Consider the following 22,277-nt stretch of genomic DNA (forward strand, 5'->3'; position numbering starts at 1 on the left):
ATGATGCTACATCGGGACTAGCTTCTCTTCCCTTCTGTGCATTCATTATGTGTCTGTACATGCCTATGTGTGTGTATCTATTGATCGATCTATTAATTGACTAACTCCCCCTCTCCAGGCAGTCTCTTCAACTTATATATGGATCGAAATACAAAGTAAGGATTTTAACATCCAATCGAAATACAAGAGGGCCAGATTGTGAATCTTAACAATTTTCCAGGAATAAAATGGAGTTTGAAACTAAATGTCGAAATAGGAATTGCTTTTGGCAAGTCATTCCTCTTTTCCTGGAATGATGTTATTGGTGGACCAACTGCTTCCTCGAATTTCCTGTTCAAATAAGATTAATTTCTTCAGAAAACTCAAATTTCCTTAAACATTTTATAATTCTAAAAATAACAATGATGACTCTGCATCAGATGGCAAAACGATGCATCATCATGTTGGTTCTAAACCTCTACCATCATAACAAGTGAGGATGATGGTAAAAATTCCCACATGTTGCTTTCTCATGTGGCAATGCATCGTATTAGATAATCTGGCATTGTGGTCAAGCTGGAGAACAATAACAAATTCGATCCCTTCCCTCGTTCATGGCACTGCAATGACCTGGAGCTTATTCCCCTTGTCATGGAATCCATCATGTGATTGCACTTTCTGGGAGCCACGCGTACTTTATTTATGAATCAAGTTAACACTATCCCACACTCAATAAATCTTTGGTCCTTCAAAGAGCAATGGTCTCCAATAAAACCACCAATGTTTTGTAGTGTCTATGACGAATTATATTTCTTTGTTGTAAATCATTTTCCCAATTTGATGGAGTCTCTGACCGCTTCAAATTAGCTGGCTTTACCAAAGCATGAAAAAGTGGGCATGTCCTCTTGCTTTCGAACCATTCTGAGACACATTCCTCACAGAATATATGTTTATAACGTAATAATATGGGAGCGTGCATTTTCTCCTCGCAAATTGCGCACAAGTCTCCAACAGCAAGAACCTCGTATGTAGTAGCATATGACCCATACTGGACTTCTTTGCGGGATAGTGCCTTCAATGCTGCAAAGAATGATTGCACCTTCTCCACAATTGATGTCAGCTTAAAGGTAAGGTACAACCCTGTTGTGAGATATGAAAACAGGCTACCATATTCTTTGTTCAAGAAGAAACGATACCAAACAAGTATAGGAAGCAATACACGATAGAGTAACATAATGTATTCAACCAAAGTCAACATCTGGCCCTACTTCTGATAGTTACAACCTCAGATATTCTTATAATATATTAAAAGACCACATTTGAAAACCATTGCAGCTTACCGCACCATTGTATCATTGACCCCAATGATGAACAGTGCATGCCAAAAGGGTGGTATTGTTTTTTGAGGAAGCATAACAAGTGGATACAATAGATCATCTCTTCTATACCACTAATAAACTCCAACCACATGTAACACAAAAAACAATATGATGCCGACGAGAATTGAAAATGAGTGTAGTCCAAAAACTCTTCAGAGTGTAGGAAGGCCACTGTAACTGGTGCAGGAATCCCAATTGGTACAAGATTCTGTTGCATGGTACAAGAATCTGTTGCATGGTGCAGGAATCTGCTACACTGTCCAAGAAGGTAAATTCTAGACCAAAGCTTGTATAAATGCATGATCGAACCAATTTTAAACCTGCAACATAAAAACCTTTATTAATAGTGTTTTAATCCTGATAAAATAAGGGAAGTAATGAAAATTCTCGAAAATAATCATTTAGCCAAACAACAGTATGAGAGACTCCGAGTAAGAATAGGACAAAACGGAGGCACAAAATCTCCCCATGCTGACCATCTTGCATGTACTCATGGAAGGAAATATGGTATTGTCACTCCCTTGCGAAAAAACAAATAAAAACATGTATAGGCATTTGTAATGATGTTCCTGGAATTATGTGTGATCACATTTCCTACGCTATATAAAGCTTTCTCTAAAAAAACAGATTGTTTGTTGGACTCCTTATTTGTTAGACTAATTTTAAGAAAAGCTACCATGGAAAAACTAAATTGCAAGGATGGTGTTATTACTTGAATAAAATAACCAGCTTTTAAAATTTCCAAAAAGAAAAATATCTCGGAGGCATCCCTAATCAGAAGTTACACTTTAAAATCCTCATTGTAAATATGAGTGGCATGATTTAAAATCCATGGTGTTAAAAGTAGACATAGAGATGACGGACTAAAATTAAGTAGTGCCTGGAAACCCTTATTAAATAAAATAAAAAAGTAGACATACAAACATTCATAATATATATATATATATATATATATATATATATATATATATATATATATAGATATATATATAGATAATATTTAATCTATAAATTTTATTACTGATTGATTCCTATCTTCCTTTACCGCCTATTTAATTTATATCATTGTGCAAGTTAAAAATTATGTTGATACATGTGTCTATTTAGGAATAGGAATTCTAAAATTTTGACATCTAGAATTTTACTTTAAATATCAATAATTACCAACTGGTTGGTAGATTTAACCTCCATAATATATTCTAAAATATTCTTAATAGTGCCCACAAATCAAGGATTGAGATTTATTCTTATAGTTGTGCATTTTTGTTGAAAATAGAAACAAGAAATGTTAAAAATAACATCAGGAAAATATAATTTAATTTGTCCTTGAATTATATTAGGAATTAAACTGGAATTCTATTCTCATAGCAGCTTGTAGTAGTTAACTAAGTTAAGTTGACTTAGTTGGCTCAGTAAATTTGAGTTGGAAGTCTATCTAGAGTCATGTAGAGTGATCCATAAATTTTAGGGGCCCAGGTTGAGTTCTTATTGAGTTGTAATTGTTTAACTCAGTTTAACTAATTTAAATTCAGTTAAACTAGTTCTAACTGTTGGAGGAACTAATGAGTGTTCAAGTGAATTAAATTGGATTTAATTCACATGTAGTGATTAAACAGATAACTCATAAATCACTCAAGATAACTCATGCATGTCAGTTCAGAGGAAGAGTTAGTTGAGATTATAGTTCAAGGAGAGTGTACTATCAATTGTATAATTTTCCCAGTTGTACATATAACACATGCACTCAAAATAAGACCTAAAATAAATCATTCCTTAATTAGAGAAATTTCCTTTAAAAGGAGGAATGAAGGCACAAGTTTAATCACTGTTTTGGTGAGAACAAGTTGGTGAGACCAAGCAATCGGAAGCACAAAGTTTATGCGTGGAGCTTCTGAGCGCAAGGAAGTAGGGCTTGTAAGGCTAGGAATTTGGCTAAGTGTTTTCCAAAGGAAGTCAGTGAGGAAGAGGATAGGAAATACTTGTGTAGGTTGAGCTCAATATTGAGCAGAGCATATTATATTCATCCCAAGCTTGCCTAGCAAGAAGAGAGATAGATTGTACTAGTTCAGGAATTGTTCAGGATGAACAAGCATTGCATTTTCTTCTCAGATCTTCTAGTTAATGAAATACCAATAGTCGGGGTTTTGAGGAGTTTCTTTCCTGAGAAAAATATTGTGTTATGTGCGATTGAAATTCTTCCTTTTCTGCTTAGTGTTTTCATCAATAAATTTTTATTTCCACTGATGAGTAGAGTAGATTCTTGTCTTATGTTTTAGCATATCATATAAGTTGTTGCATCTAGAGTAAAAATCTACATGGTATCAGAGCTGAAGATAGTATAGAAAAGAAGAATTTGAAGTTGTCCTTATAGATAGAGGGAGCTCTAGTTCAGGGAAAATCCAGAAGACCCTATGTGAAAAATTCTTAATGGAGTTAGAAGGCTACTAGTGGAAATATCAGTGAGCCAATGTTTAGTGACACAAAAGGAATTTTGATAATTGATATTAGCAGATTGAGGAGCAGGAATTTTTTTGGGTAGCAAGTTTGCAGCAAGGATATAAATTTTTTATTGAAAATATTAAAAAAAATTGAAAATTTGGATTCCTTGCAGAAAAATACCCAAGTTTAAAAAAAATATCGTCTGAATTGGAGTTCGGATGAGGGAGATATCCCCGATTTAAAATTAGTTTTTTTTTTTCAAAAACGTTTTTGACGCCAGGACAATTACAGAGCATATCTGACTTTCCAGAGTGACCAGAGAATGTGATATTTAGCAAAGGGAATGTTTTCCTTAGACACATTTCCATAAGACAGATGAAACAGATTGGTGTTCTAGTCAATAACGTGTATACTCTTGAGGTTGAAGATGCATGCAAAGCCTTGAGGACCAAGGCAAAGGTTAGAGACTTGGTGGTTGAGAGGGAGCATAAATTACCTCTCAACATGCAGCCTTAGGTGCATCCTTAGAAGGAGGATCAAAAACAACCTCAAAATTTTTTGGAGCAACCACAATTGGAGAAGAAGATAGGAGATCGAGTGGAGACTTCCACTCAAGCAGAGATCTCCACTAGGGGGGAATTTTGTACAAAGTGGGTAGAAGGAGAACATGCAACCATACCTCCAGGTGTGAGGTGGGGCGATATGAAACCTTAGTCCAAGAGTTTAAAAAATTGGGTAGGGTCCATTGTGATGTTTTGTCTCGTGGATCATTACCTTGCTATGTGAGCCCACGGTACAGAGTAGCACGATGGATCAATGGCGGTTGATGAAGTCACATGTTAGAGTGACAGAGGCAGAGACTAGGAGCAGTTAGATACTGGGGAGTGTAGAAAAGAGTTGGAGCAGTGCAGAGGCAACAAAAGTGCAAAGCTTTTAGTAGACAATGCAGGAGCTAGTCGAAATCAAGACTCTAGTGATACATGCATCAGACTGATTCAAGTTGGATGCTTTTCCAGTTTCAAAACTTGCAGCAACAACAACAATAGAGAGAAGTGTTGCATGTAGAACATTCCAAAGTTATCATATCAGGATAGGGTTGAATTCCTTTCTTGTTGAGAGGGAGTGTTTAAAATAGCAATAAGAAATATTAAAAATAACATCAACAAAATCTAATTTAATTTTCCCTTGAATTAAATTAGGAATTAAACTGTAATTATATTCTCATTGAAGCTTGTAGAAGTTAACTGAGTTAAGTTGACTTAGTTGGCTCAATAAATTTGAGTTGGAAGTCTATCTATATTCAAGTAGAGTGATCCCTAAATTTTAGGTTCCCAGGTTGAGTTTTTATTGAGTTGTCATTATTTAACTCGGTTTAACTGAGTTAAATTTAGTTAAACTAGTTCTAACTGTTCGAGGAACTAGTGAGTGGTCAAGTGAATTAAATTGGATTTAATTCACATGTAGTGATCAATCAGATAACTGATAAATCACTCAAAATAACTCATGCATGCTAGTTCAGAGGAAGACCCAGTTGAGATTAGAGTTCAAGGACAATGTACTATCATTTGTATAATTTTCAGAGTTGTAGAGATTGTGCATGCAATAAGAAGAAGGCCTAAAATAAATCATTCCTTAATTAGAGAAATTGCCTGTAAAAGGAGGAATGAAGGCACACGTTTAATTGTTGTTTTGGTGAGCACGAGTTGGTGAGACCAACCAATCAGAAGCACAAGTTTGTGCGTGGATCTTGTGAGCACAAGGGAGTAGGGGCTTGGAAGGCTAGGAATTTGGCTAAGTGTCGGCCAAAGGAAGTCAGTCAGGTAGAGGATAGGAAATACTTGTGCAGGTTGAGCTCAAGGTTGAGAATACCATATTGTATTCATCTGAGGATTGCCTAGGAAGTAGAGGGATAGATTGTACTAGTGCAGGAATTGTTCAGGATGAACAAGCATTGTATTTTCTTCTCATATCTTCTAGTTAATGCAATATAGATATTCGGGGTTTTGAGCAATTTCTTTCCCCAAAAAAATATTGTGTTATGTGCAATTGAAATTCTTCCTTTTCTACTTAGTGTTTTCATCGATAAATTTTTGTTTCCACTGATGAGTAGAGTAGATTCTTGTATTATGTTTTAGCATATCACATAAGCTATTGAATCTACAGTAAAAATCTACATGGTATCGAAGCTGAAGATAGTATAGAAGAGAAGAATTCGAAGTTGTCCTTGCAGATTGATGGAGCTCTAGTTCAAGGCAGATCCAGAAGACCCTATATGAAAAATTCTTAATGGAGTTAGGAGGCTATTAGTGGGTAGATCAATGAGCTAATGTTTCGTGACACAAAAGGAGTTGTGATCATTGATATTGGCAGATTGAGGAGTAAGAAGTTTTTTGGGTGGCGAGTTTACAAAGCAGATCTAATTTTTTTTGAGGAAAATTTTCGAAAACAAATAGATTATATGGATTCTTTTCTGAAAAATAGCAAAATTAAAAAAAATGGTCGAATTGGAGTTTGGATGAGGGGGATATTTCCGATTTAAAATTCGTTTTTTTTAGAAGGAAATCTTGTGATGGTGGGATAGTTACAGAGCGGATATGAGTTTCCAGAGTGCCCAGAGGATGTGATATTTAGCAAAGGGAAGTTTTTCCTTAGACACATTTCCACAGGATAGATGAAATAGGATGGTGTGCGAGTCAAGAACATGTATACTCTCGAGGTCAGAGATGCATGCAAAGCCTTGAGGAGCATGGAAAATGTTAGAGAATTGGTGGTTGAGAGGGAGCATAAATTACCTCTCAATATGTGGCCTCAGATGAAGCCTCAGAAGCATCCTCAGAAATTTTTGGAGTAACCAAAATTGGAGAAGCAGAGAGGAGACCAAGTGGAGACATTCACTTAAGTAGAGACCCCCAGTAGGGGGAAATTTTGCACCAAGTGGGAAGAAGGAGAAAATGAAGCCATACCTCCAGGTGTGAGGTGGGGTGATATGAAACCTTAGTCCAAGAGTTTCAAAAATTGGGCAGGGTCCATTGAGATGTTTTGTCTCGTGGATCATTACCTTACTATGTGATCCCACAGTGCACAGTAGCTGGATGGATCAGTGGTGGTTGATGTAGTCACATGTCAGAGTGACAGAGGTAGAGACTAGTAGCAGTCAAACACTAGGGAGCACAAAGAAGAGTTATAGTAGTGCAGATGGAACAATGTAGAGGCATCAGAATCACAAAGTTTTTAATAGACAGTGCAAGAGCTAGTAGCAGTCAGAGACTATGGTCACAGATGCTTCATACTGATTCACATTGAATGCTTTTTTAGTTTCAGAAGTTGTAACAACAACACTAGAGAGAAGTGTTTCATACAGAACATTCCAAAGGTATCGAATCCGGATAGAGTTGAATTCATTTCTTGTTGAAAGGGAGTGTTGAAAATAGCTACAAGAAATGTTAAAAATAACATCAAGAAAATATAATTTAATTTGTCCTTGAATTAAATTAGGAATTAAATTATAATTCTATTCTCATAGCAGCTTGTAGCAGTTAACTAAGTTAAGCTGACTTAGTTGGCTCAGTAAATTCGAGTTGGAAGTCTATCTAGAGTCATGTAGAGTGATCCCTAAATTTTAGGTTCCGAGGTTGAGTTCTTATTGAGTCGTAATTATTTAATTGAGTTAAATTCAATTAAACTAGTTCTAACTCTTGGAGAACTGGTGAGTGGTCAAGTGAATTAAATTGGATTTAATTCACGTGCAATGATCAATAAGATAACTGGTAAATCACTCAAAATAACTCATGCATGTTAGTTCAAAGGAAGACTCAGTTGAGATTAGAGTTCAAGTACAATGTACTATCAGTGGTATAATTTTCTGTGTTGTAAAAATAGTGCATGCAATCAGAAGAAGGCCTAATATAAATTATTCCTTAATTAGTGAAATTTCCTTTAAAAGAAGGAATTAAGGCACAAGTTTAATCATTGTTTTGGTGAGCACAAGTTGGTGAGACCAAGCAATCAAAAGAATAAGTTTGTGCATGGATCTTGTGAGCACAAGGAAGTAGGGGCTTGGAAGGCTAGGAATTTGGCTAAGTGTTGGACAAAGGAGGTCAATGAGGCATAGGATAAGAAATACTTCTTTAGGTTTTATAGACATATTTGGGAACTGCAACCCCAATCACATATGTCCATAAACCAAGGGCTTCTAAACCCCTAAAAGTGTTGTTTCATACCTTAAAGGAACAAGGTTAGCTGATTACATCATCTCTCAGAAGTTCTCCATGAAAAACTACTCAGAACTGGTCAAAACTGGACCATACAAACTGATCCATGCATAGGGTGCGATGCATATCACCTATTAGACACGGGGGGTGCGATGCATACTGGAAAGCCCTTCTGTAGGGTGCGATGAGCGAGAGCAGACGAATGGCAGAAGTAGTTTGCTAGGTGGAAACCCAAAGAATCTTCTAGAAACTACTCATATGACACTTGCCTCTTTGAATTCACCCAAGGATGAGTAAGAGATCTGAAACCTCCAAGTGGAACCAAGAACTATCAGTGAAATGACACTAATCAAAATCCCAGAAGCTGACTCACTCTCCTGTAAACATCTATATATGGATCCCTCATATTAGAGATCCAAAGGCTGGAATTTTGTAATTTGCAAGGAAGTGCTGTTGGTTTCTCTTTGAAGACATTGTTGGGTGATCTTGCTTTGTATGAGGTGAAGAGGGATTTCATGCTGGGAGGATGATGCTGGATTAGACAGCTTGGTTGTAATCCTCTCTTCTACTACTTCTATCAATAAAGCTATTTGAGTTTTCCTCCATATGCTTGTATATCTATGAATCTTGTGTTTGTATATGCATTTATATGGTTAATGTACATCTGATCCTACATTGTTTATGGTTATAGATCTCTATGCTTTGATGGTATTTTTATGCTTTGACTCCATAGGTGTTCTTTGAAGCAGGACGAGCAAGAAAGGAGTGGTGAAAGCTCTACCAAGGGGGAGAGGAAACAAGCAAGGAGACTAGCGAAAGACTGAGGTTAGCACTCTCTGCTTCTCTCTCATCTATCTCTCGTAAAGGAAAAAACAAGTGACTTTAGTTTGTTTGTTTCTAAGATAGCTACCTGTCTTAGTGGGACTAGCGGCTTTGAATGGACACTAGTTTTCTCGATAAAAAAAATGGCGACTCCATTGGGGAATGAATAGTTTGTTTGTTTTGTTACTGTTGTTTTCTTTTGCAAACCATAGACGGAGCCTGAAGTCAAGCCAGCTAGCCTTTGAACTGCTTTTGCTATGCAACTGCAAAATAGATCAACACTTCTTCAATCAATCTCTAGGTTGTTTTATGAACTGAACATCTAGCTTGCAAACATCCTAAGTTCTCTGGTGGTAGCTCAAATAACCTCATTAGATCAGTGCCTATACTTTATGTTTAATGACTATCATTAACTCAGCCTAAATCCCTAAATTTTGTTGCAAACTGTGAGTGAAAGCCAAGCATAGTCTCTTCCCTGGACCATCGCAATGTCTCTTCTTGGCAACCTAGATGCATCGCACCTCCCATGTATTGTAGGTGAGGTGCATCCCTGTTTCCCTGTGTTACAGGTGCGATGATTGAATGAGACTGTTTCTGCCTCCAGATTTTGGTTTTTTCTTCATTGTCTTCAGCTTTATTCAGTAGTTTTGTTGTCTATGATCAGTATATCTCTGTTGAAACCATCTTCCTTTGCATTATTCAGCCTCCATCAGAAGGAATTGTGAATGTTTTTTATGTATTTTTTCATCATTTACAGTTCTCCTTTGCAAATAGTAGCTTAATTGAACTGTCGTCCTTTGATTTGAAAGTGTCGCAAGTGTCATTTTCAGTCAAGAAAAAGAGTGTCACAAAGCATTCCTCTTTTAGATAGTCGATTACACTTTTTCCATTGTATTTGATTTGAATCATTAGTATTTAAAGTGTTGAAAGCAGTTTTAAATTGAAAATTGCAAAGTATCGACTTGACCTTACTTTCATTTTTTGAAAAGAAAATTGTTAGTACCGTCGCTTTGAAATAAGATAATTCATATCTATACTTAGTTTTCTTTTTTTCATTCTCACATTAAGGAAACTGAAAAACAATACATGCATGTGCGTTTGCATTAAGACTGCATGTTGAAGTTGATTTAGGAAAAGTGCATCCAGTGTGTGCTCTCTGCTCTATGTTGAAATAATTTCATTTCTCTTTCCTTAGTAGCTAGGATTTTCATTGCAAAAACAAAGTAAATGATTTTTTATCATCTTAGATTGCATATTTAGGAATTTTATATCTACATCATGCGGTGAAGCTTAAAGGAAAACTTCTTTAGAAAGATCAGCTGTAAAATAAACTTCAATGAACATAAAAAAGCTTTGAAACTTAACGCACAACATTTAGAAGTCTAGGCTAGAGACGTATTCCGGCGTTGTAAAGCCTGGTAACTATCGTTTTCATCGTAGGTTGGGTGATTACTCCTCTTTGAGACGACAAGTTCCAGTACGGACTTGTGCTCCCACGCACTATGAAGTATATATTGGGAGACCACAATAGGCTACATCCTTTATCCTTAGGAAGTTGTGTCTGCTGCCCTATCAATCACAATGCACTAAACACAACATTCAAGAAGATTTAATGTCGTACCGCAAAAAGTATTCTGCAGTTTTGCGATTGGTTTGGTAATCCCTCTGTCTAGACTTCTAGAGTAGTCACTTTCGTTCCTTTTCAGACTCCTTAAAAGAAAAGGTCCATCTGAGCACTTGTCACTTCAGGCTCATTAAAAATCGAAGGCGACTAGAGTCATCTTTAGATTTTTCTCGGCTCTTAATCTATGTAAACTTTGAAACGGGCACTGATATTGTTACCCGTTTCGTAGAGATAGCAAAAAAGTGACCTGATTTTGAAAAGGGGTGATGCAGAACGCACATGTTTTTTTTAGATCATAGTTTTAATTTTTAATTTTTTTTATGTACATTATATTTTATAATGGTAGTGATTTTCATGCTGATTTAAAAAAATGAGTATTCTGCATCACACCCTTTTTTTAAAAGACCTGTTTTTTGGCTTTAAATTTTCTAATGTATAAAATGTAAATAATTATTTTGTAAATCTGATAATTTTTTAAGTGGTCGTTTTCTTCACATTTTCTTGTTTTTTTTTATTTAATTTTAATTTTTTTTTAGTGAGGTTTTTATTGTTTTGCATTTTTAAATTAGAAGGTCAATATTTAGAATTTTTGATATTCTACATATTTATACATCCTTAATTAATTTTTCAATCCAAATGAAATAATTGTTCCTAAAAAACAATATTTTTTAACAATGGACATAAAAATAACCATTTTAAACATAAATATAACTACAAAACTACACGTTTTGATAATTTTTTGCTAGAATTGACATGTCAAAATCACAATTTTTATACGACAATTTTAACTAAAAATGGTTAAATAATAGTTTTTTTTTTTTAGTTTCATGTCAAAAAAATAATAATAATCACTATTTAAAAAAAAAATAAGGATTAACTAAAAATGAATGTGAAAATCACATATTACAAATATTGAACGTATAACAACCCTAATTGAGTGTTTATTCTTCTCATAAAATGTCAAAGTCAAAACATTGCAAAGCTTGATTTACAAGCATAACTTAAATTTAATCACAATGTCACATAATCTAAAATCTTTGTCCTCTAGAGTTTCATCATTGTCTTCTTCCACAATATTTTCTGTTTCCTTTTGCTCATTTTCCTCTTCTAATGGACCTTTGATGTCAGCGAATCTCGCAATGTATGTCTTTCTAAACATTCCATGTAATGGTGGTTGGGGTTCCTTTTCCTTTTTTGCCACACGCGATTCACTAAAGTCCCCTTTCTTCAATCCAATTTCTTTCATTGCATCTGGAAGAAGTTGAAGAGCATTAATTCTTTGCTTAATGAAATTGCACTGTACTGGATCTTTTTCAATTGCAATGCAATTTCTTCCTTTTTGAAGGAAACATGCTAGTGTTGTACCTAATTATCAAGCACAAAACAAATAATGAACTAAATTAGTACAATGACATATTAATTAAATAACATATTGAAATTCAATTCCATATAATAAAACTTACCTGAGTCAGAAAATAAATCCAAAACCCAATCTCCTTCATTTGAACAAATGTCTATAAGATAGTTAATCAATAATTGTGGTTTTTGATAAATGTTAACTATCTCTCATTTTGCTTCTTCCTCTTCATATGTTAGTTTTCTCACAACAGCATCATAAGTTAGTATTTGGCTATGATTCTTTCCGTCTACCCGATAAAAAATCATAGACATATGGCTATCATCTTTTTCCCAACTATCAATATGAATGAACTCACAATCATTTATAAATTGTTGATCTTCATTGTTAAGAAGATTTGACTTTTTCCTGTAACATGAAATAGTAAAAGTTCAATTAACTTGTACATAAATAAATTTTTCAACATTAATCAAATATACATTTTAAACGTCTTACCATGTAAGTTGCATCCTTGAATTTGTTTTCCCCTTGAAGCTTGACAATATCATTGCCAATTGTGTGTCTGAATGAAATGTCACAAATCTCCATAATGGTGATGAGGTGACTTCTACAAATCCCGCAACCACTTTCCTAAGAGCTTGATAAGTATAAGGGTTACTATCATTGTCAATGTTTGGAATATTGAAATCATGGGGAATATCTGCAATGACTAGGGCATAATCCATTTTAGGTATGAGTTTAGCAATGTCTTCACAGTCGCCTTGTATTATTTGATATTGAATAGTGTCTAGCCCATTCCAAATGAAATGATTAAGAGTTGGATCAAGTTTAACATTCTTAATACGTTTCTTTCTCAGTCTTTTGATCTTTATTTTTTCAATAAAGGTTTTGAAACTATATGGCGCTCCATTATCATCCTTCCTCATATTTTATAAAATAAACAAATATATGTGTACAAGTTATAAATTAAAAAGAGTACATAGGTGAATAAAAATGAATGTATAAATCAAGATACCTTTTTAAATGCAAGATAAAAAGCTTTTAATGTTGATGTCGAACTTGAATCTGGATAGTTGCGTACAACATCATCCCAACTATCTTCATTCAACAATCTAACCATTTGTTCTTGAATTTTCATATAAACTTTGTGACTGCATAGATAAAGTAACAAAAAGTTAATATAATGATATGTATAACAAATACTACCAAGAACAACATGTTTTATTTAAAATATAATTATAATCTAGAAATAAATAAAAATAATTCAACAAACTTACTTTTGAAATTATTCAGACATTTCCTCCAATGATAATTCCCCTGACCTCACACGAGATAATATTGTTTTGACAATTTTTTCATCTTTCACTCCTTGCATCGCCCTCCAAGGTGTGATAGTCATATCATCTGGAAGTTGCTTCATTTCAGGAGCTAAGTTATTGTTGCCACATATCAATAGCTTAGACTTTTTGACCTTTTGGTTTTTAATGGCAATGTCTTCCCACATGCTAAAAATCTCATCAATCAACTTCCAAACATCTCCAGTTCTAAATGCCAATTGGAAAATGTTATCAATGCCTCTGAATAAATCACTATTTTTGTTGCCTTTTCCACCTTTTGAACTGGTTTTCTCTTCAATTTGATATCCTATTTCATACAACATTCCTTTCGGAAATCTGCAGTAACATTTATCCTATCCCCACCACATTTTTCTTCAAATTCGCTCTGAATAAATCTAACCCTTTGGATGAAAGTCATAGACATCCTATATTCATTATCTGAATTATGATACCATGCCACTAACTTTGATTTTGTATATAATAAACCAGCGTAAATGATACATTTCATTATTTCAAAATGTGGGTTATTAGGATATTCCTCCATCAATTGTCTTTGAGCTTCTACAGAATGGTTCCCCCCAAGCACATAATAATTGTATTCAAAACATTTTGACTTATCAAATGCTTCCTTGTTGGGAACTTGAAGTGGATAAATAAGAAGCACATAACTAACCACATGAGCATATGGATTTTACCTCATCAATGTCTTCAAGTTGTGAACATGCAGATGACGTGGCTTTCTAACTTGATATTGACATTGTCCTTCACTTGCTTTATAGGTTTGCCTGACATTACGCTGAAATGTGCGACCACCATCAATTAAGTTTCTCTTTGTCAAATTCACTCGAATGGCATTTTGTTTTGTTTTGATAATGCCATCCTCTAAATCAGCTCCTGGTATAATGATTTCTTTGCTTTATTTTGAAGTTTCATTAGGTTCTTGACTGCTGGTAATTACTGCTTCAAAATCTTCAACTTTACTTTTCTTGGTCATAACATTCCCAACAAATTTATTCTTGGGCATTGTTACTTTTGGTTTTTTATGGCTCTTCTCAGTTCCAATATCATCTTCAGTAATGGAAACATATGCTTCACTGTCAATTTCAACTTCATCGTTCTCAAAAATAACTTGTTTACCCTTGCTAGATTTATCCACCAGAGGCCTTTTTTTCTGATTCTTTGGATGTAGTTTTGTAGCATCATCAATTACTACATTTTGCCTATTTTCCATATCTTTTCTGACACTGAGTAAAAGTTGTTGACAACTTTCATGATATCAGGCTCTATGAAATGAATGCCTCCCAACCTAATTGAACAACTTTCAACAAAATTCTGCCAAACAAAATATCATATGTCAATAAAAAACAAAGTTAAAAAAATAGCGAGACACTTTCAAGAACGCTAAATGCAAATATAGATAACAATACTTACGATGTTTTGTGTCATCTCATTTACGATTTATTTACTCAACTTGTAGATACCTCTCTCGTGTCATACAATAAATATGATAGTCGGTATTTAATCCTTTCATGTGACTTGGGAGCTTTTGTAAGTGTGTAAACAATTTCAGTGTCCGGTACCGAACACATATCTATGACTCTTCCTGTCACCTCAAAAATTCCATTATCATTCGGTATATCAATATATAGATATATATTCACATTTTTGCTTTCTCTTTCTTTCACATACCAAATTCTTGATGGAAATTTCACCTCTTGTGAATTCCTCCAGTCTGAAATCATCTTCTTATCACTTGAGGCACTTGAAAGATTTGTAGTCATGAGCTTAGGTGGAGTTTGTTCACCAATGTTTCTTGAAGATGCACCTTTAAGAGTCTTTGGTCCAGAACGATTCACTAAAATTTTCTTTGATGCCATTTTCCTGAAAAATAGAAACACATAAATCAGTAAATAATAAAAACATATTAACTTAAATTAATAGGGCACTCTTTAGTGTCCTTTAAAAAATAATAAGGCACCCTAAAAAATAAGGCACTCTTGCACCCTAAAAAATAGGGCACTCTAAAAAATAAGGCACTCTTTCAAATAAAATATGTTATGTTTCGTATGAAATATATAAGATAAAATACATATAATCTATTCTATTTTTTAATAAATATGGTACTTTTTCATATAAAATATGTTGTGGCCCTTATGAAATATATAAGCTACATATAATCTACTTATGAAATATATAAGACACATATAATCTATTATATTTTTTAATAAATAGGACACTTTTTCGTATTAAATATGTTGTGGCCCTTATGAAATATATAAGATATATATAATCTACTCTATTTTTTGTTAAATAAGGCACTCTTTCATATAAAATATATTGTGGAACTTATAAAATATATAAGATATATAAAATCTTTTTTTTTTTAATAAATAGGGCAACACTTATATAGGTCTTTATGAAATAATATAAGATATTATAAGACACATATAATCTATTTTTTTTATAAATAAGGTAACGCTTATATAGACCTTTATGAAATAATAATATCATATCCCCCCCCAGGCGCGGCCCCCGCCCCACCTCCCATGCCCAGGCGCGCCCCTTCCTCCCTGCGCCGCCCCTTCCTCCCCTCCTAGGGTGGCGCGGCCAAGGCAGGCGCTACCCAGGCGGCTTGCGCCCTCGCCTAGCAGGCGGCAGGGCGATTCTGGGAATCGCCCTGCCACCTGCCAGCATGGGGCATGGGCTTCCCGGGTGGCGAGGCCGAGGGAGGGTGGGGCGTGGCACGCCCAGGCGAGGGGGAGAGGGGCAGGGGGTGGCTAACGACGGGGGGTACGGTGGGGCGGAGTGTGCCCGGGGGAAGATGGGTGGGGAGGGTGGGGTGGGGCACGCCCGGCTGGGGAGAGGTGGGGGGGGAGGTGCCCAGGGAGGGGAGGGTGGGGCGGCCCCTACGGGGAAGGTGAGGGAGGCTAGGGTGGGGTGCGCCCGGGCGGGGGGAGGTGGGGCAGGGGGTGGCGCCAGGGGAAGGAAAGGGGGGAAGGGTGGCGCGACGCCCTAGGGGTAGGGTGGGGCGGGGGGCGCCCAAGGGGAAGCTGGGTGGGGGTAGGGTGGTGCACGCTCGGGCAGTGGGAGGTTGGGCGGGGGTGGCGCCCGGGGGGAAGGGTGGGGCGATGGGCGGGGCGGCGCCCCAAGGGAGGGCGGGGCGGCAGGAGGTGTAGGGGGAGGGTGAGTTGCGTGTCCGGGCAGAGGGAGGGCACGGGTCAGAGGTTGAGTTGAGGCGCCTGAGGGGGCGAGGGATTGGGTTTGGTAGGGCGTCGGAATTGAGTTCGTGCCACCCAGGCAGACCGCGCCGCCGTCCGGCAGGCGGTAGGGCGATCTTGGGAATTGCCCTGCCGCTTGTCGGGCGGGGGCACAAGCCGCCTGGGTGGCGTGGCTAAGGCAGGTGCCACCCGGGCAGCTCGCGCTCCCTTCCAGCAGGCAGAGCCCGGGCAGCCCGCGGCCCGCCTGGCAGGGAGAGCCTAGGTGGCCCGCGCCCCCGCCTGGCAGGCAGAGCGTGGGCGGCCCGTGCCCCTGCCCAGCAGGCGATAGGGGGATTCTAGGTCGCCCCGGGTGGGCGTGCGGGCCGCCCGACAGGCGGCAGGGCGATTCCAGGTCGCCCGGATGGCATGGCCGAGGCAAGTGCACCCCGGGTGGGGGCGCGGGCCGTTCAGTTGGCGTCGCCCCGCCCGGTAGGTGGCAGGGCAATTCCAGGAATTTCCCTGCCGGTTGACGGGAGGGAGTGTGAGTCGCTTGGGTGGCGGGGCAGAGGGAGGGTGGGGCATGGTGCACCCGGGGGAGGGGGATAGGGGCGTGGCGCGCCCGGGGGAGGGGAGAGGGGCGAGGGGTGGCTAACAGCGGGGGGAGGATGGGGCCGTGCCTAGAGAGGGGAGGGTGGGTTGGGGCGCGCCCGGGCGGGGAGAGGTGGGGGGCCAGGCGCCTGGGGAGGGGAGAGTGGGGCGGCGCCCGGGGGGAATGTGGGGAAGGGTAGGGCGGGGCACGCGCGGACAGGGGGAGGTGGGGCGGGGGGCGGCGCCCGGGGGAGGAAAGGGGGGAAGGGTGGCACGGGGGCGGGTGGGGGGTGCCCGGGGGGAAGGTGGGTCGGGGTAGGGTGGGGTGCGCCCGAGTGGGGGGAGGTAGGGAGGGGGCGGCGCCTGGGTTGGAAGGGTGGGGCGATGGGCGGGGTGGCCCCCAATGGGAGGGTGGGGCAGGGTGGTCGGGTGGGGATAAGGGAGGGTACGGAGGGCGAGGGGCGCTCGGGGGAGGAGGGTGGTGTGGGATGGGGCAGCGCGAGGTGCCGGGGGAGGGTGGGTAGCGCACCCGGGCAGAGGGATGGCGCGAACCGGAGGTTGGGTTGAGGTGCCCGAGTGGGTGAGGGGTTGGGTTCGGTAGGGAGCTAGAATGGAAGCTGCGCCACCTGGACGGCCCGTGCCCCCGCCCGACAGACGGCAGCCTAGCCGGCCCGCGCCCTTGCCCGAGAGGCGGTAGGGCGATCCCCGGAGTTACCCTGCCACCTGCCGGGTGGGGGCACGGGCCGCCCGGGTGGGGGCGCGGGCCACCCGGGTGGCGTGGCCGAGGCAGGTGCCACCCGGGCGGCCCGTGCCTGTGCCCGGCAAGCGGTAGGGCGATTCCGGGGATCGCCCTAGCGCCTACCGGGTGGGGGTGAATCGCCCTAGCGCCTACCGGGTGGGGGTACGGGCCGCCCGTGTGGCGCCTGCCTCGGCCGTGCCAGCTGGGCGGCCCGCGCCCCTGCCCGGCAGGCGGCAGGGCGATTTCGAGGATCACCCTTCCGCTTGCCAGGCCCAGGCGGGCTGCGTCCCTTCCTGGCAGGCAGCAGCGTGGGCCGCCCGGGTGGCGTGGCCGAGGCAGGCGCCACTCGGGTAGCCGCGTGGCCCTGCTTTGCAGGCGGTAGCGCGATTCTAGGAATCGCCCTGCTACCTACTGAGTGGCGTCGTGGGCCGCTCGGGTGGCGGGGCCGAGGGAGGGTGGGACGTGGCGCGTGCGGGGGAGGGGGAGAGGGGCGAGGGGAGGGTGGGGTGGTGCACGGGTGGGGGAGGAAGGTGGGGGAGGGTGGGGCTGCACCCGGGGAGGGTGGGGTGGGGCGCGCTCGGTCGGGGAGAGGTGGGGGGGGGGGGGGGGGGGGGGGGGGGGGGGCGCCCGAGGAGGGGAGGGTGGGGCGGCGCCTACGGGGAAGATGGGGGAGGGTAAAGCGGGGCATGCCCCGGTGGGGGGAGGTGGGGCGGGGGCGACGCCCGGGGGAGGAAAGGGGAGAAGGGGGCACGGCGCCTAGGGGGGGAGGGTGGGGCGGGGGGTGCCCAAGGGGAAGGTGGGTGGGGGTAGGGTGGGACGCGCCCAATCAGGGGAAGGTGGGGCGGGGGGCATCCCCCGGGGGGGGAAAGGGTGGGGTGATGGGTGGTGTAGCGCCCGAGGGGAGGGTGGGGCACGGCGGTCAGGTGGGGAGGAGGGAGGGTATGGATGGGTGGGGGGCGCTTGGGGGAGGACGGTGGTGTAGGATGGGGCAGCGCGAGGCGCCGCGGGAGGGTGGGTAGCTCGACCGAGTGGAGGGAGGGCGCGAGCTGGAGGTTGGGTTGAGGCGCCCGAGCGAGCGGGGGGTTGGGTTCGGTAGGGCACCAGTGGGGCTGAGGGAGGGGAGTGTGTCCGGGGGGTGGTGAAGGTGAGAGAGGGGGATGAGGTAAGGATGGGCGCGGGAGGGGTGAGGGCGCCCAGTGGGGTGCAAGGAGGTGAGAGAGGGGCGTGAGGGAGGGATGGATGCGGGATGGGGCCAGGCGGGGTGAGGGCTCTAGGGGGTTGGTGGTAAGGGATGAGGGTGGTGTTGAGGGGGTTAAGGGGGGAGGGGCGCGGGGTGTGGGTAAAGGGAGTGAGGGTGTTGAGAGGGGGGTTGGAGGTAGGGGCGAGTCGGGCTGTGGTACCCACCTTGGCAGCTCACCCTCCCGCTGCGAGGATTGGGCGATTCTGACAATCGACCAACCCCACAACACGCGGGTGAGCCGCTGGGATCCCCCACACCCATACCACCCCCCCACGCCCTCACGCCCCGCCTGCTCGCCCAACCTCCCTGCCCACCCACGACACCACAGTGGTCCACCCACGGTTATTGGGCGATTGAGTTTGATTGGGCCCACCATGCTCATGACGGATGTAATTGTTATTTTGGCTCAGAAAAATTATTAATTTAAAAAAAAAAAAACTTTTTCATTAAACTAATTTAATATAAAACTTTTCAAGGAAAAAAATTTAACTTACCTTTCAATTTCGAGAATTCTTCGTTGAATATGTTGTTGATAGCGATGTAGCTTCTCCACAAATTCACAAGTCTTTCAACGATTTTCAGAAAGTCTGAATGTGATGTGATTAATAGTGATAATGAAATTTTAATATATAAGTGAAATTACAGAGATGTTTTATTGTACGGTTAATGTGGGATAATTTGTTTTAAAATATTATAAAACAAATATTATATAATTGTTTTACAACGGGTTGAATGTGGGATAATTTGTTTTAAAATATTATAAAACGAATATTGTAGAATTGTTTTACAACGGGTTGAATGTGGGATAGTTTGTTTTAGAATATATTAAAAAAAAAATCAATTGTTTAGTAAATATTATATACTTTAACTATTAAAATAATTAATGTAGAAGTTGTAGTTTACAATTTTAATATTAATGATTTATTTCATAAAAAAAAATTAGTTTACATTTTTCAATAAATTGTAGAACAAAATAATGAAGGTAAATAAATTTAACAAACTTTTTGGAGGGAAATATTTTCGCAAAACCTTTTGGAGGGAAAATTTCATTCTCTAAGCTATATAATATCTTTAGGAGACTCTCCATTTGTATCATTCAACATCTTCTATTTGAAAGGGATGGATTGTTCTGATAGTGAAGTTTTGATTTATACACCATCAACATCTTCATCGTGTAACAAATCTATTCATATTGATGAATATAGCGGGAATTCTTCCATTATGAATAGAAAGTCAATTCTTCCACTTAGTCCTAATTCTAAGTACTATGAGAGCAACACTGATGAAAGAGGGGATGGATAATTTCAAATAAATAAAGAGTCACAGATTCCACTTAGTCCTACTTCTAAGGACGATGAAATCCGCAGTGATGAATAGCATGATGGTGAAGTTCAAAAGAACGGAGTGTCACGATGTCCACTTAGTCCTAATTCTGAGGACTATGAGAGCAGCAGTTTTGAAGAGCATGATGGTGAAGTTCAAAAGAATGGAGTGTCACAGTGTCCACTTAGTCCTAATTCTGAGGACTATGAGAGCAGCAGTTTTGAAGAGCATGATGGAAAATTTCAAAAGAATGGAGTGTCACAGTGCCCATTTAGTCCTAATTATAAGGACTATGAGAGTAGCAGTGATGAAGAGCGTGATAACGAATTTCAAAAAAATGGAGTGTCAAAGTGTCCACTAAGTCCTAATTCTAAGGACTATGAGAGCAGTAGTGATGAAAAGCATGATGTTGAATTTCAAAAGTATGGAGTGTCAAGGTGTCCAGTTAGTCCTAATTCTAAGGACTATGACAGCAGCAGTGATGAAGAGTGGGATGATGAATTTCAAAATATTGGATTGTCATGGTGTCCACTTAGTCCTAATTCTGCAGACTATGAGAGCAATAGTTATGAAGAGCGGATGAATTTCAAAAGAATGGAGTGTCACTTTGTCCTCTTAGTCCTAATTCTAAGGACTATGAGAGCAGCAGTGATGAAGGACAGGATGATGCACTTAGTCCTAATTCTAATGAGTATAAAGGTAGCAGTGACAAAGGACAGGATGTAGCATCTTCAATAAGTAAACAGTCACATTTTCGACGTAGTCCTAATTCTAAGGGCTATGAGAGTAGCACTGACAATGCACATGAGGAAGAATATCCATTAAACATCGAGTCAGATTTTCCATTCAGTCTGAATTCTAAGGACTACGACAGTAGCACTGAAGAAGCAGAAGATGAAGAATATCCTCGAAGTCAATATTTGAAAAGTAGAGTTGATCATGGTGTGGATAACATTCCTCTTAATGATGATGAAAAGCCTTATACAAATGATGATCCAATGATGGAGATGTTGCTAAGAAATATTGTATCGAGGAGTAGGAGCAGACCTTTTCGTATCAATGCAAGTTTTTCTAGTTATACAAGGGGTAGAACAGAATATTTGACGAGAAGAAGTTCTATCAATGCTCTCATTTCAAGTGAATGTTGCCAAAAAGATTGCTTGAAGCATATGGATTTCAAATTTGCATCAGAAAGCGGGAAGAGATATTTGTCAATGAATAAAAGCATGCAAAATTCATATTTAGTTGGTTGCATGCAATCTACATTGCCAGGTTACGATTATCATATTAGGACTTTATTTATCTGTAGAAAACCTTTCAAAATGTTTCATTCGATTGGGAATTTTCGTCTCTTTAGAATTCAAGAAAATTTGGAAAAGGATCCCACATTTTATTCAGAAGTACGTCATAAAAGACAGTTTGGGCCATTATCAAATACTGCAATGTCATGGATGAAAGATTTATTTTCAAAGCATGGAGAGTGTATGCCAAACAGAGAGATAATACATATTCCAGATAATTTTTCAAGATGAGAATCTACAACTTCCACAAAGAATATGCAGAAGGTGCTAAGGGACATGGCCAATTTATTACATATCAATATTTTGTGAAAGTATGGAAGAAAGAATTCAACAATGTCCATATTCCTAAGAAGACAAGGATGGGGATTTGTTGTACATGTTCTTCTCTAAAATAAAAAAGGGACAAATGTGAAGGGTCAAAAAGAGGTAAGCATTCATAACTTTAACTTTTAAAATTGTATAGTCATCAGCTATGAAAAAATATTTCTTACTGAATTTCTCTTATGTTGTGTAGATTTAATTGTCAAAGAACTTTAGGATCATCGTGAAAAACAAACAAACGAAAGGAAGAAGTTTTACAAGCATCGAAAGAAGTGTTATGATAATCCAAATAAATATTTGGGTTTGATAATTGATGGTATGGACCGGAAGAAAACACTTTTACCACATTTTGTTCGCACACCCAAAAATTTACAAGAGGAAAATTTTACTCAGTTTCACTTGGTCAGTTGTATGGTCTTC

At 40.4% G+C, this 22,277-nt stretch overlaps 1 pseudogene; it reads right to left on the reverse strand.

The window, feature by feature from the left end:
• Positions 1–727: 727 nt before the first annotated feature.
• Positions 728–15,842, reverse strand: LOC149148048 (uncharacterized; annotated as a pseudogene).
• Positions 15,843–22,277: the final 6,435 nt, after the last annotated feature.

This window comes from Pinus tabuliformis, chromosome 9, assembly GCF_031772625.1.
Source record: "Pinus tabuliformis cultivar Carrire ecotype Pingquan chromosome 9, CPIR1, whole genome shotgun sequence".
Lineage (NCBI taxonomy): Eukaryota > Viridiplantae > Streptophyta > Pinopsida > Pinales > Pinaceae > Pinus > Pinus tabuliformis.